This window comes from Amphiura filiformis, chromosome 5, assembly GCF_039555335.1.
Source record: "Amphiura filiformis chromosome 5, Afil_fr2py, whole genome shotgun sequence".
Lineage (NCBI taxonomy): Eukaryota > Metazoa > Echinodermata > Ophiuroidea > Amphilepidida > Amphiuridae > Amphiura > Amphiura filiformis.
In genome coordinates this window covers 6,263,293-6,276,875 of record NC_092632.1, presented here as the reverse complement: position 1 = coordinate 6,276,875, position 13,583 = coordinate 6,263,293, and the positions used below count along the sequence as shown (strand labels likewise).

At 37.5% G+C, this 13,583-nt stretch overlaps 1 long non-coding RNA gene across 1 annotated transcript in view; it reads right to left on the bottom strand.

The window, feature by feature from the left end:
* Nucleotides 1–696: 696 nt before the first annotated feature.
* The window catches only part of LOC140152532 (uncharacterized), a 31,363-nt gene continuing 18,476 nt past the window's right edge, over nucleotides 697–13,583 (bottom strand). The window contains exons 3-4 of the long non-coding RNA XR_011859029.1: nucleotides 2,837–2,904; nucleotides 697–825 (exon numbers count right to left, since the gene is read on the bottom strand). This is a non-coding gene — a long non-coding RNA (uncharacterized lncRNA). The remainder of the gene's footprint in view (nucleotides 826–2,836; nucleotides 2,905–13,583) is intronic.

Genomic DNA, 13,583 nt, shown 5'->3' with positions numbered 1-13,583 from the left:
ACTGGCCGCGTAGGAGACTAACTCTGAGGCCGCACTCGCTGTCCTAATCCAAATAGTGCGAGATGTTTCGAGTCAGATAGAGGTGAAGTTTATGATGTTGTTTCTTTGCAAATTCCCAATGTTTTTCTCGTCCAAATGTATTGGGAACTTTCATAATGATTGCATATTATCATTTTAGAAGAAAAAAAGAAAAATCTAAAAATTTAAAAAGATCGTACATTAAGGCTTTAATTTCAATAGACTAGAATTCATGGAAACTGAGGGAGGAAGGGAAGAGGGGAAAGACCAGGGGCATAGCCAGCTTTCTTGGTCGGGGGGGGGGGACAAAGGGCAAACAAATCGTGAGCAAATACGAAACATAATTCCCGGTTGCATCATTTTGGCCCGGTATTATCGTGGGGATATATAGGCCCTACATATACCGATATTTTACACTATTTTACACTATGATTGGGGTGAATTTTAGTGGGAAACGGGCTCCTTGCGCCTTTCTTTTCCTTTTCCTTTCTCTTTCATTTTTGGTCAGGGAGCACTCTGCCCCCTGCCCCTCCCCGCCTATACGCTACTGGGAGAGACAGACCAGAGTGGATACCGGTACAATAAGGTATTAGAGAGGTAGATGAAGGGACTCAGACAGGCAGACAGACAGACAGTCAGTCAGACAGATATGCAGAGAGACTGCAAGCTCACCTGTGCTTCAGTCCTACGGAGTTGACAGTAGGCCTAGAACATAACCACCGTAACAAATCGTCTTCATCATTTTCTTTGTTATCGGCTACAAATTGCTCGAAATTTGGTGGGTTGGTATCCTGGATCCCGGTGTTTCTGCACGAACAAACAAACAAATGTAACAAGAAACCTGTTAGTGTGAGAAGTTTAATAAACAAATATCATATATAGAGTTGACCGAGATTTAAACAATATAATGCCTTACAGGGCGCGGGTTCCAACAAATGAGGTGATACTAGTATATTGAAATGTTTTTTCAATCATCCAGGGATGCAAATTGTGCGGGAGCGAGGAGCACCGCTCCTAGGAAATGAGAGTCAAAATTGAGGAAATAATGCCATGGGAAGAAAAAAGAAAGAGAGGAAAAAGGAGGGAGAGAGAAGAAAAGAAAAGAAGAAGAGGGAAAAGAGGAAAGAAAATGAAGAAGAGTGAGGTACAAGATAAAAGAGGAGGGCTGTGAGGAGGTGAAGCTACTGAATGGAAGAGAGGAAATCTTTAAAGACACTGGTTGTGCAAAATTTGGAGGAATTCACACTATTGTTCCAAGAAATAAGAGCAAAAAAGAGGAAAGTGTTGGTGTTAGAATATGGAAATGGGATAATATGAGGAAATTTACAATTCATCCCCATAGGAGGTATTCAATGTAATTTAACAGGAAAAAAAGAAGTTGGATGAAGACAGGTGGAAACAGGGCTCATATCTGAGGAAATTTAGAGAGGCGGCAATCATATCTGAGGAAATTTATAGAGAGGCAGCAATGAGGATTTTATGGGAACAAAAGTCATGAAGGAATTCAGTGTATCAATACTAATGCCACTGAGAAGAGGACAAACTGGAAAATATTGAGGAAATTTAAAAGAAGAACCATAAAACAAGTTGTGCTCCTCTGACAAAAAATGAAAGAGGAATGGGGGTAAAGGAAAATAAAAGGGGAAAGGAGCCTCTGTCCGACCAAAATTGACCCCAAACTAGTGTAAAATAATTTTTTGCCCGCTACGCGCGCATATTGTCATCATAAAGCCTTTTTTTTTTAAGCTCGAAGACCTAACATACAGTCGCGCTAAAAATACACGCCATGTTGACATTTTCATCTTTTGAAGTGCAGAATAAAGCTCTTTTATGCATGGTATGATTGAGGAAATCTTGAGCGTAAAAACTTTGCTCCTGAGGAAGAAATCACAATTTGCACCCCTGCAATCATCATTCAGTGTTTACAAACAAAACGTTTTACCTATATATAACTCAAGAACCGAAAGGCCTACACAATTTTTTATGTCATGTTTGACATTTTCAGAACAATTCCTCTAAGAAACATGTGTCACATTTTACCAAACAAATTGTGCGCATTTTGCAACCATGCAGTAGGCCTAGGCCTACCCAGTGCATGGGAATACATGATCAACGTTGATCATGCCGATACAATGTCGAAATTTCGACGTTGAAATCAAACAATCCTGCAACAATTTTTACAAAATTTTTACATTTCTTCAAAACAGTTTTATATTATCAAATGAGTTCTGGTTTTCTTGAAATTATTATTGCTACATATAATTGAATGGAAATATGGCCACATTCGTTGGAACCCGCTGTTTATGGGACACCCTGTATAATCATTACTGGGATTAGTGGTTTTGGGGTGTTTTTGTTTTGTTTTTGTTTTTGTTTTGTTTTGTTTGTTCTTTCCCCCAGGGGGCTCAAGAATCTTTAAAAAATGGAAGGGGTACCAAAATATCGCTCCCAATTTCCATCGGACCCAATTCCTAAAGATCCCATGTCACTGTAAAAATGGGAGATATCACAAAATTACAGTTAATCAAAATACATGGTTGGGACTACTACTACTGCTAAATTCTACTAAATCACCCCAAATTACATCAAATTCTGTAATAATCATATAAGATTGGTCTTAATTGTGGTTAATTTCAGAAAATTGCATCCAATTCTTTTAAAATGGCATTTAGTTGGGGAAATCGCACAAAGGTCTGCTGAGTAAACATGGTAAAGCAATTTAGTACTGAATTCTGCACTTTTTGTGCTAAATCAGTGAAAAAAAAATTGCAAAATAGACGGCAAGGAAAAATAGATTGTTTGGCACATAAACACATACCTGATACTTTTTTGTTGTCCTTGATCATTGGGATCTTGGGTAGCTTTTCTTTTTCTTGCAGTTTGGCTCTGTTGACAGCAAATATTACAAACAAGGGAAGAGGCTTACGCATCATACATAGAAACATTACAAACTAGCGCACGAGATCAAATTAATGCTGCTTCATCGTACAACGGAAAGAAGAATTACGCATCGCACACAAGCACAATTAAAAATGAAAATACAAACGGAAACACGACAAGAACATAGGCAGATATACCAGAGTTAAAACTCCGGACATACCTGCCTGTGCGGGGACTTGAACCACAGACCTCTCGCTTGCGGGGCGAGCGCTCTAATCACTGAGCAATACAAACTGTCCCTGCTAAACTGGACTCAAATCTGGTATACTTATGGATATGAGCAGTCAGGGTAAACAGTACAAACAGCACATTACATACTGGTGTCAGTGTACGAGATCAATTAATGATGCTTACCCGCATAATACAAACAAGTGATGTGGCTTACGCATCATACACTGGAACATAGAAACATTTTCAAACATTGCTAACTAAGCACACGAGATCAAATTAATGATGCTTAATCGTTATTCTTAATATATCAATATACCATGATAATAAAGAAGAATTACGCATCGCACACTAGCACAATTAAATATGAAATTACAAATGGAAATATGACAAGCATACGTTGTTTGTACTGTTTACCCTGACTGCTCATTAAGAAAGTATTATTGTTGCGGAAGTTATAGACAGAAAATGGAAAAATGCCAGATAAGAATTTAAAAGAAACTATACGTATGCCAACAATGCAATCATCAGGACTTCTTATTCCACACCTCCGTCCCTGCAACTCAAAATGATCTATAGAATAGGACTTTATATACAGGTGGTTGGTTATCAGACCAACAGTCAGGATAAAGAATCTGATTAGTTTAGTTCCACTTACAAAATTTTACACGTCGTATAGGCCCTACCGGTAATGTTTGGTTAAAATTAAAACAAAATAATAAAGACAGCGCTATCTGCAAGAAGCGTAAACAGTATAGATATGGGAAGAAGACAAACCGTGCTTACAATAAAGTGATAAAGCGAATAAAACTTATGTTCTATTTTCCATGACACCGATGTTTTGGTTAAATGAATGTATCTGTAATTAACTATTAAAAAACAAATATCTTGACTCGCAATTTCAAAAATGTTTTGTTTTCTGGACCAAACGATTACTTGCAATGCAATATGGTTCGGAACTTTAACCGCAAGACTTTATTTCCCGCCTTTCCTGTATTCCCTTTACATTATACATATAATGCATTATTACAATATTATTATTGTGAATATATGCCCTAGTTGGTTATGTGACAATATTTCCCATATATATTTGCTCGTGTGGAACCAATTCTGCCAGTGAGAAATAATTCTTTACAATTGCAAGTTCAAAATCAGTTTTATATTGTTTACAGAACAGAAATTATTCGAATGGCTTGAAAGAATAAGATATTCATCCGCACTACATCCACACACGACTCGCGATATTGAAGTTGGGGTTTCCCTTTCCAATGTTATTTTTATCCGACAATTATACGCGCGCACGAAATTCACGACCTGAGATTGCGGCTGTAGGCCTATTCTGATTTAGTTGATGTAATGCTGGTCATGGCTTTATTTATTAGCGAAGAAGCCGTTTTAGTGCTGTTTAAAAGCAGAACACATTTTAGGTATTCAAATGTAACAGATTTAGAATTACGATACAAATATGCAACAAAGTAGACTTTCCTGACCACACAAATGCATGAAACCGTAAATGCATCATTTTGTATTTTGTAAAGTGACATCTACAGTGCATCGTGTGTATGGGATTGACTTGAACTTGACTGGAACTTACACTTAAACTTTGAGGCAAAATGAAATTTATTCCAAAATTATTGTTTTTACACCAAATTTCTGTTTATGTTTAGATTCCTTGACCAAGGGCGTCGCTTGACCAATCAGATGGGGGGGGGGGTCCAGCATATTTTCCATTTTTTTAAATTAATACAATACGAATATTGTATTGTATTTGTATAACAATAATGGCACAAGTTGCTAACACATTCAATTGTTATATGACTTTTGTAATTTACCGACAATCAAATTATTTTGCCGACAACAATTAATTTTTGCCGACGAAAGCGACGACCCTGTCCTTGACTAATTTACTTTCCAAAAAGTAGGCCTATACTTTGATATATCTTCATGAATTATCAAGTAGTTACCCAACTTTTAATGAAAGGTATTTCTGCGAATGCACAGTCCCCCTTAAAGCCATAATGTACGATCTTATAATAATAATAGGCCTATGATAAGGTTTGATCTTGGGACTTCCACTTTGAGTGAACAATCAGTGGCGTAGATTTTTTTTTGACATGGGGGGGTGGAGTTGGAAAAAATTCAAGTATAGTCAATCCAGCACCTCACTGGCGACAAAATAAGTTTATGGTACAATTGCGCGCTTACTATTTTGAAGCTAAACTGATGAAATATGGTGTAAACGTAGAATAAATGCGCGCGAAGCGCGCGAAAATTTGCACTTTTGTGGCTAAAATGGGCAAATATGGGGTTAATTTGGTCAGAACCTCATTATCAGGCGTCAACATTTGGGGGGGATGATTGTATGGACCATCCCCAGCAAAATATTGGGGGGGATAAATCCCGCCGGATCTACGCCTATGTGAACAATAGCGAGTGAGAGCGATCGCTCGCCTCAAACGTACGTAGGCCTAAAGGCTTGCCCGGGTAGAATTTTTTTCAAACAGAGAAAGTGTATCAAAAACTTACCATGTTTAAGCCTGAAGACAAACAATTTTTACTTTCCATTCCAGATGAATGATGTTAAAATAATTCCTTAAAATTTCACGATTTCAGCTAAGATGATTTACTATATTCAAGTTGATGATGTTGCTAATTAAATTATAAAGTTTTTTAACAGCCTCCTCGCTATACGATAGCCAAAAGCCAAGATGAGCAACTTTTAGTATTCCCAAATCGGAGATGTTACCACCGTAATGTTTGACACACGACTGACTTTGACCTACAACAGACGGTTCATTTATATGTTGTTGATCATTGAACGCCGCTACTATTTCCTCGTGCAGTTTTTTCCTCACAATTAATTACATGACATTATCATGCGCGCGTATAATTGTCGGATACTAATATGTTAGCAATACTATTTTGTATAATGCATAAATCGTATAATGAGACACGAGAGTAGCTGAGAGTCGTCACCGTACTACAATAAAAAATTGCAGAAATACCCGAATTGGTTTCTCAGGATTAATATGATAACAATAATACTAGTCATTTTTTTTGGCACTTTTGGTCCTTGATTCGCAACAGGTGTAAACAAATTTTTATATTTTTCCTTTTTTTTCATAATCAAAATAAACAAATTGTAGGTCCACATTTTAGATAGTCCGAAGGGTCATTAGGACAACCCCCCCAAAAAAAAAAAAAACACCAGGAAGTCTGTCTCAGATACATTTGTAGCACTACTTTCGGGCTCTGTTGCTTTTATTATACTATCCAGAGTCGATATCCAGAGAAGTTCAGCCAGCAAAAGCGCTTCGGTTGAACGCCTCTCGCTACGCGCTCGCTAATAAGTCTACGTTTGGTAAAAAAAGCTATGCTTATCCCCCATGCCCCTATGTCAAAAAGAAACCTATACATGCCCGTAGCTATATACCTCTATAGGTTATGTATAGGATAATGGCTTAGGCCCTACATATAATTTGTCATATGTTGGGCAACATTGCTACATATACATAATACACAGTCTGTATCAATGTATTTAGGCCTATGAATCTGTTGATTTTCAAATCGTTCTCTTCGGGCATGTTTAATAATGATAAAAGCCACAGTAGGTCTATTTTCTGTATAATTTTTATTTGTCATTAGTATATTTGATGTTTCATCTGATGGTATTTTGGCATGCTTGAATATTTACTTACATCGATCAGTAGGCCTATCCGATACCGTAAAACGGGTAACTTTGGGCACTTTTCAGAGTTTTTAAAGCACTGCTTCCAAACAAAACCAAATATATTTCTAATTATCTCTTTTTTATGACGTTAGGGTTCCTTATACACCTTGAAGTTGAAAAAGATTTTTGAATAATTTTGAAAGGGTGCCCTAGGGGTTGAAAATAGCCTGACCAAAGTTACCCCGCATTTGGGGCAACTTTGGTCAGAGTATTACATTCCATGAAGAAAAGAAAATGAAAAAATTGATCTTCGCTGTATATGGGCAAGGTTTTGTTTTTTGTGACATTTATCCCCATGCAAAATTAAGCAAGCACGCATCCTTGCTCACAAATATCGATTTTTATTTTGTCTGAAATTTTTTTTTTTTAAATGCTCATTTTTGGTCAAAAATGCCAATATTTTCGTAACTTTCAAAGAAATTGGACATGAGCGACTTCTTCCAAATATATTTCTTAACAAATTGAGACCAAATATGACTAAAAACAATATTGCTGTACGGAAATATGACCATTTAAAAAATATATTTGAACGACCAAAGTTACCCCGCTTACCGAAGTTACCCCATTTTACGGTAATTAAATATTACAATGTTAGGGACGCTCCATTTGATTTCGGAAGGGGACTGGAAGTTGAGGTGGCTTTTATTTCGCGTCGAAGGCGGCGAAGTTTGTTTTGTTTTTGCCGACAAAGTTCAAGGACAATAATAGGCCTAGGTAAAATGTGTTGTAGTACATTTAAAATTTTCGTACCTTTTCGTACCTGATTTTGGTCCTTCTGCTGCGAATCAACGATATATATCCTCGGAATGATTCCATCAAAAAATTATCCAAGATAAACAATAGTGTCCATAATTGCATGGTTGTTCCAAAATCGTAAACTCGATTCACAGAGAAGAGTATCATTGCTCAGGTATAGCGATAGGTGTAGTTTTCTTGAGGTTGACAACTGTAATGACCATTTCATATGAGCCTATACATGCTATATGACCTTTTGCCAATTTTCCTTATTATGCAAAATAGAGACCTAAACGCAACATGACGCAACTACTTCAACAGTTAATACATTAGAAGTGGGCATAAAGAACTATTGATGGTCTAATCACTTTAATGATTTTACGAATCTACGTTTATTCAATTTGTGTAACAAACATTTTAAATCTTTATAATTCAAGAATTATCGTGATATGATGGGTATTTCTATAGAAATTTTACATAAAGCTGAGTCGGACTATTTTTGCACTCGCACCTAAAATTTAGTACGATCATTATATTAGTGTATTGTCCGGCATCAATGAGTAATTGATCAATTTGTAAAGAGCAACTTATTTCAATAACACTCCATTCGTGAAAAATAATGGAGCGGTAAAACAATAGCGCGACGTCATAGGTAATGGCCGCGGATTAGAACGTGAGTGGGTAAGAATGGCTTCGCCGCTCCGCGGCTCAGCCATTCTTACCCACTCACGTTCTAATCCTTGGCCATTATCCTATACGTAGCAATGTTGCCCAAAATATGACAAATTATATGTAGGGCCTAAGCCACTGAAAACGTATAAAAATATAAAGAAGGAAAAAAAATGTTATAAAAAACAGTAAGCGTAGAAAGAAAGGTCCAAATAAATAAAAGTAAAGGCCTACGAAGTAAAGCCTAAGTGAGGTAAAACACATCTTGCATAATAAGTACAACGTACTTAGCCAACAATTTAACCTGCCCGTTTTGATCTTGACTTGCTTTTCACAGATTGCATTGTAAGGGCTCGGATAGCGACGTTTTTACGTATTTTGTTTGTGGCACCTAAGAGCAAATCAGACACATCCTTCTGATATCAAATAATTTAGATTTTTATTAAATTCGCGATACAATACACATTTTAAGGCAAATTATTAAAAATTGATATTTTTGAAATTTAACAGTCCTCAAAGTAAATTGTATAAATCTAACGATATGCAGTAAATAGTAGGAAGTTGGGTTGAACAGCCGTCAATCATATGAAAATTGTGACCTTCATTATTAAAGATATAGATTTTTTCCTCAAAACACTAAAAAATGTAGGTCTTTTTGGAAACAAATGTTTAAGTTCTATATGAAAGGTCAAATTTTCAATTGAGTCGGCTTTTCATCCCAGCTACATAGGCCTATAGTTTAATTACATATCATTAGATTTATAAAGTTTACTTCGAGGACTGTTACATTTGGAAAAATATAAAAATATGAAATTTTAATAATTTGTATTATATCGCGAATTTCACAAAATCAAAATTATTATTATTATTAGATATAGGACAATCCTCGTATTCAGCATGCAATTCGATATGTCTGATGTGCTCTCAGGTCCCATGACAATACTGTGCAAATGTTGCTATCCGCTTCCTCAATTTATTGTATTTGAAAATCATTTTCTTCTTGTTTTTCGTATCATTGTTTTGCATGAATGAAGTGATGATAACAATACCGCACTTTTCGCAAATACTTGCTTTTCAAAAGTGCAATTGATATTAACACTACATTCGTAAATGCCAGTACTTTTCCCTGAAAAGTATTTGCTTTTCAGAGAAAAGAGAAAGGCATTTACGAATGGCGTGTTATTGTGATCATCGCTCCATTCGTGGAAAATAATGGAGCGGTAAAACAATAGCGCGACGTCATAGGTGTGTATTAATGGTTCATAACGACCCTACTCGGCCAGCGGCATGATGTCACAGATTGGAATTCTGGCTTCTGTTTGGCCAGATATGGCTGTTCCACATTACTCGTTGACTGCCGATAAAACGCCCAATAAAGACTTAGTCACCGGACCGCGCCGGCCAGTTAAAGTACATGCCCTATCACACCACTCCACACCATACATAAATTCTCCCAGTCACATTTCCCAAATATGAAATTAAAAAAGTCAAATTTTAATTTACTTCTTTTAAAGTTTGGCAGAGGCGGGGTTCGAACTCACGGCGCAACGCTTAGTACTCTATGAGCCTAGCGCCTTAGACCACTCGGCCACTTGTCTTATTGTTATTCATCTGAAACTTATTCAAAAATATAATCGCAACTTCAACATAGGCCTACCACGTGACAAGCAAAGGCAGAAAACATATTATATTTTGGAATTGTATCTGCTTAAAACATTAATGTGTATTATAATAGAGCTACCATTATTTATATTGTTGAATTCTCAAGCGCATAGAGACAATTAATACGAGCGTCCTATGATACATACACAATACATAAAATCGATTTTGATCTTCGGCATTACTCGGTGACCTCCGATAAAACGCCCAATAACGCCGGTCAGTTAAAAAAAAAAATGAGATAAGCAATCCTTTTGTGATATGTCCATTCATCCATATAATAATAGCAATCAGATTTTTGGATGGATGTTTACACAGTGATTGGAGAAGAAGCTATGTAAATAATCAAAAGTACATGTCTACAAATTGACAAGGACAACTCCTTTTGTCAAAATTGTTTTCACCTATTGCTCAGTATGTTAATTAATCCGATTAATTACGTAATTTCGCCAGCGTATGATATATCAGTACTAATAATAATATGTAGGCCCAAGGAGGTTAGATATAGAAAGAAGAGGAAATAGATTACGTATCGCATATTGGTCCTTTGTGCCTATTACTTAGAGTTTCGGGAGGAAGAAAAAAGGAAGGATGGGGGGGGGGAGAGAGAGGAGAGGGAGACCGATGGAGTCAGAGGGCTCTAAATTACATAGGCGTAGATCGGGGGGGGGGGTAAATGCCACAAAATTTTGCCAGGGGGGTGGTCAATATAATGATATAATCACCCCCCAATATTGACGCCTGTGTATTGGTTTGTGTCGAAATTAACCTCATATTTGGCCATTTTATAGCCACAAAATGCCATTTTAGCGCTTTGCGCGAATTTATTCCACTTTTGTCCCATATTTCACCAGTTTAGTTTCAATAGGCCTATGCTAAAATTTTCGCGCGCATTTGTACCATAAGGTTCACTGTACTGGGTACTTTAAAAAATCCTAACCTAACCTAAAACATAACTTTAACCCTTAGATTGGAGCTCTACTAGAAGTAAAAATATAGATAGTGAACGAATTTAGTATTTCTATATCTATGTGAGAATGATACAATAGAGGCCCTGCATGAAATTATTGATTGGCTCCAAACAAAGGTTTTCAACCGGTGTCCTTCACCGTAGTTATGGCGGAGTGCAGTCCATTCAATCAAATGTTGTCATCAACCTATTTGATCGTAGTGCAGGATTATGTGTGTGAGACGAACTGTCACGGTAGATTGCAATCATGCTGTTGTTGAATGCATTTGAGTAGTCCGCCATATTTACGGGATGATACGTCGCATGCAAGGCCTCTATATATGACATGATGAACATAGTCATTGATGCATCAGTTTTAAAATAGACTAGGCGGTTACCCATATTTGGCGGTTCTCGGCTGGGCGCGATTACCAGGCTGATGGTGACATGCCCATATGACAATTTCTACTAATTTGACCTCAGATGACCCCTGGCGACCCCCAAAATGACCTTCCAAAAATTTGTCTCTAAATGTTGACTGTACCCACCAAGTTTCATGCCCATATGACAGTTTTAGTAATTTGACCTCAGATGACCCCAGGGTGACATTGGATGACCCCAAAATGACCTAAACTTATAACTCTAAATGTTGACTGTACCTACCAAGTTTCATGCCCATATATGAGTTTTTACTAATTTGACCTTAGATGACCCCTGGGAGGGGACCCCGTGGTCAGATGACTTAACGAACATAAACATCTTCTTGCCAGCACAGAACTATACCCACCCACCGAGTTTGAGCCCCGTACGACCTAGTTTCATGCCCATATGACAGTTTTTAGTCATTTGACCTCAAATGACCCCTGGGAGGGGGGCCCCAGGGTCGGATGACTTAACGAACATAAACTTCTTCTTGCCAGGACAGAACTACACCCACCCACCGAGTTTGAGCCTCGTACGACCTAGTTTCATGCCCATATGACAGTTTTAGTCATTTGACCTCAAATGACCCCTGGGAGGGCCCCGGGGTCGGATGACTTAACGAACATAAACTTCTTCTTGCCAGGACAGAACTACACCCACCCACCGAGTTTGAGCCTCGTACGACCTAGTTTCATGCCCATATGACAGTTTTTAGTCATTTGAACTCAAATGACCCCTGGGAGGGGGGCCCCGGGGTCGGATGGCTTAACGAACATAAACTTCTTCTTGCCAGGACAGAGCTACACCCACCCACCGAGTTTGAGCCCCGTACGACCTACGACGGCCTCACATAGCAGTCACAGACAAAACCTAAATCTACAGAATTACTCGTCGATACTCGAAAGAGCTCAAAATAAATAACTTAAAAAATTTTCTTGATGTCCTTTAACATGTTTTCATAGTTAACCATCGTTAGCCATGGAAATCTATCATGAGAACTGACCGGTGACTAAGTCCGATTTATTGGGACGTTTATCGGCAGTCAACGAGTAATGTGAAGTTACTCCCTGGAGTGACAGATTACCTTTGGAGCGAATGACCAAGTTAAGAAAATTTCTCTTTAGGCCTACATCTAAATTTCTTATTCTTTGGAGTTGTGTCTTTGATATATCGTCAACAATAATGTCTTACAAATGTACTTGAAGAAAAATAAACACTATCAAGTCCAAAGCATTTTAAAATAGGAAAAAATTAGGACCACTCCATAGACACCCCATGAAAAGTTGCACTCCAGTTATGGTGAGTGAGCATGTCAAATTCAACAACCCCGACTGACAGAATTAGAGTTTTTTCGGACTAGTAGTAACCCTTTCGGATTTTATTTCGAGCACTCAGAAAATCGTATATTAGGGACCATTCACAAACACTTGTTAGGGGGACCTGATGCAAAAAGGGGGCCCTGAAAAAAATGACCACAAATGTTCCTGGAAAACTCGAGTTTATATGCTGTTCTATGGAGTTGACCCATAATTTTCATGTCAAAAAAGGGGGGCCTGAAATTTTTGAGGTCTGTAAAGGGGGGCCGAAAAATGTTCGCGATGAAATTATTTTGCATCATGCCCCCCTAACAAGTGTTTGTGAACGGTACCTTAATAGGCCTATTTTAATACAACCATGTACTAGTCTACCAAATGACGAATCATACATGTGGACGATAATAATCAGATCAAGTCAGATATTGATCATCCCCTCTCCCAAATATTTTTTCATGCATCCCCAGTCCCCCTAACTTTTAAGGCAAAACCCCCCCAAATTATAAAAAAATTCCACTTTTTGCGGCAATTTTGGGCAAAATTTGTTGATCCCCCCTCCTGTAATTTACTTCCCCCCCCCCCCATGCATGCATCCCCACAAAGAAAAATCTTTGTTCCGCCACTGGATATTGATGAGTGATGCGGATGCCACTACTACACCAATCACGTTTTTTTTAAATTATCCTTCATGTATGGTTTTAGTTTCTTTGTTTTTGTTTGGTTTAATACTCCAATACTTTAAGGGTACACGATGTATTATTGGATGAAGCAGCCAAAAAAAAAAAAATTCCGATTCGATTTTCATTATCTAAAACAATTATATTATAGAAAAATAACACTTTGAAGTTTTGCAAAAGTTCATTCTACAAATCATATTCTTTGAAAACTTGCTTGATTTATTGTTGTTAATGAGTTATGTACATTTTACAAAAGTGTTGTTGTTTCAGCCCTATTTACAACATAACTCAAGAACCACAGG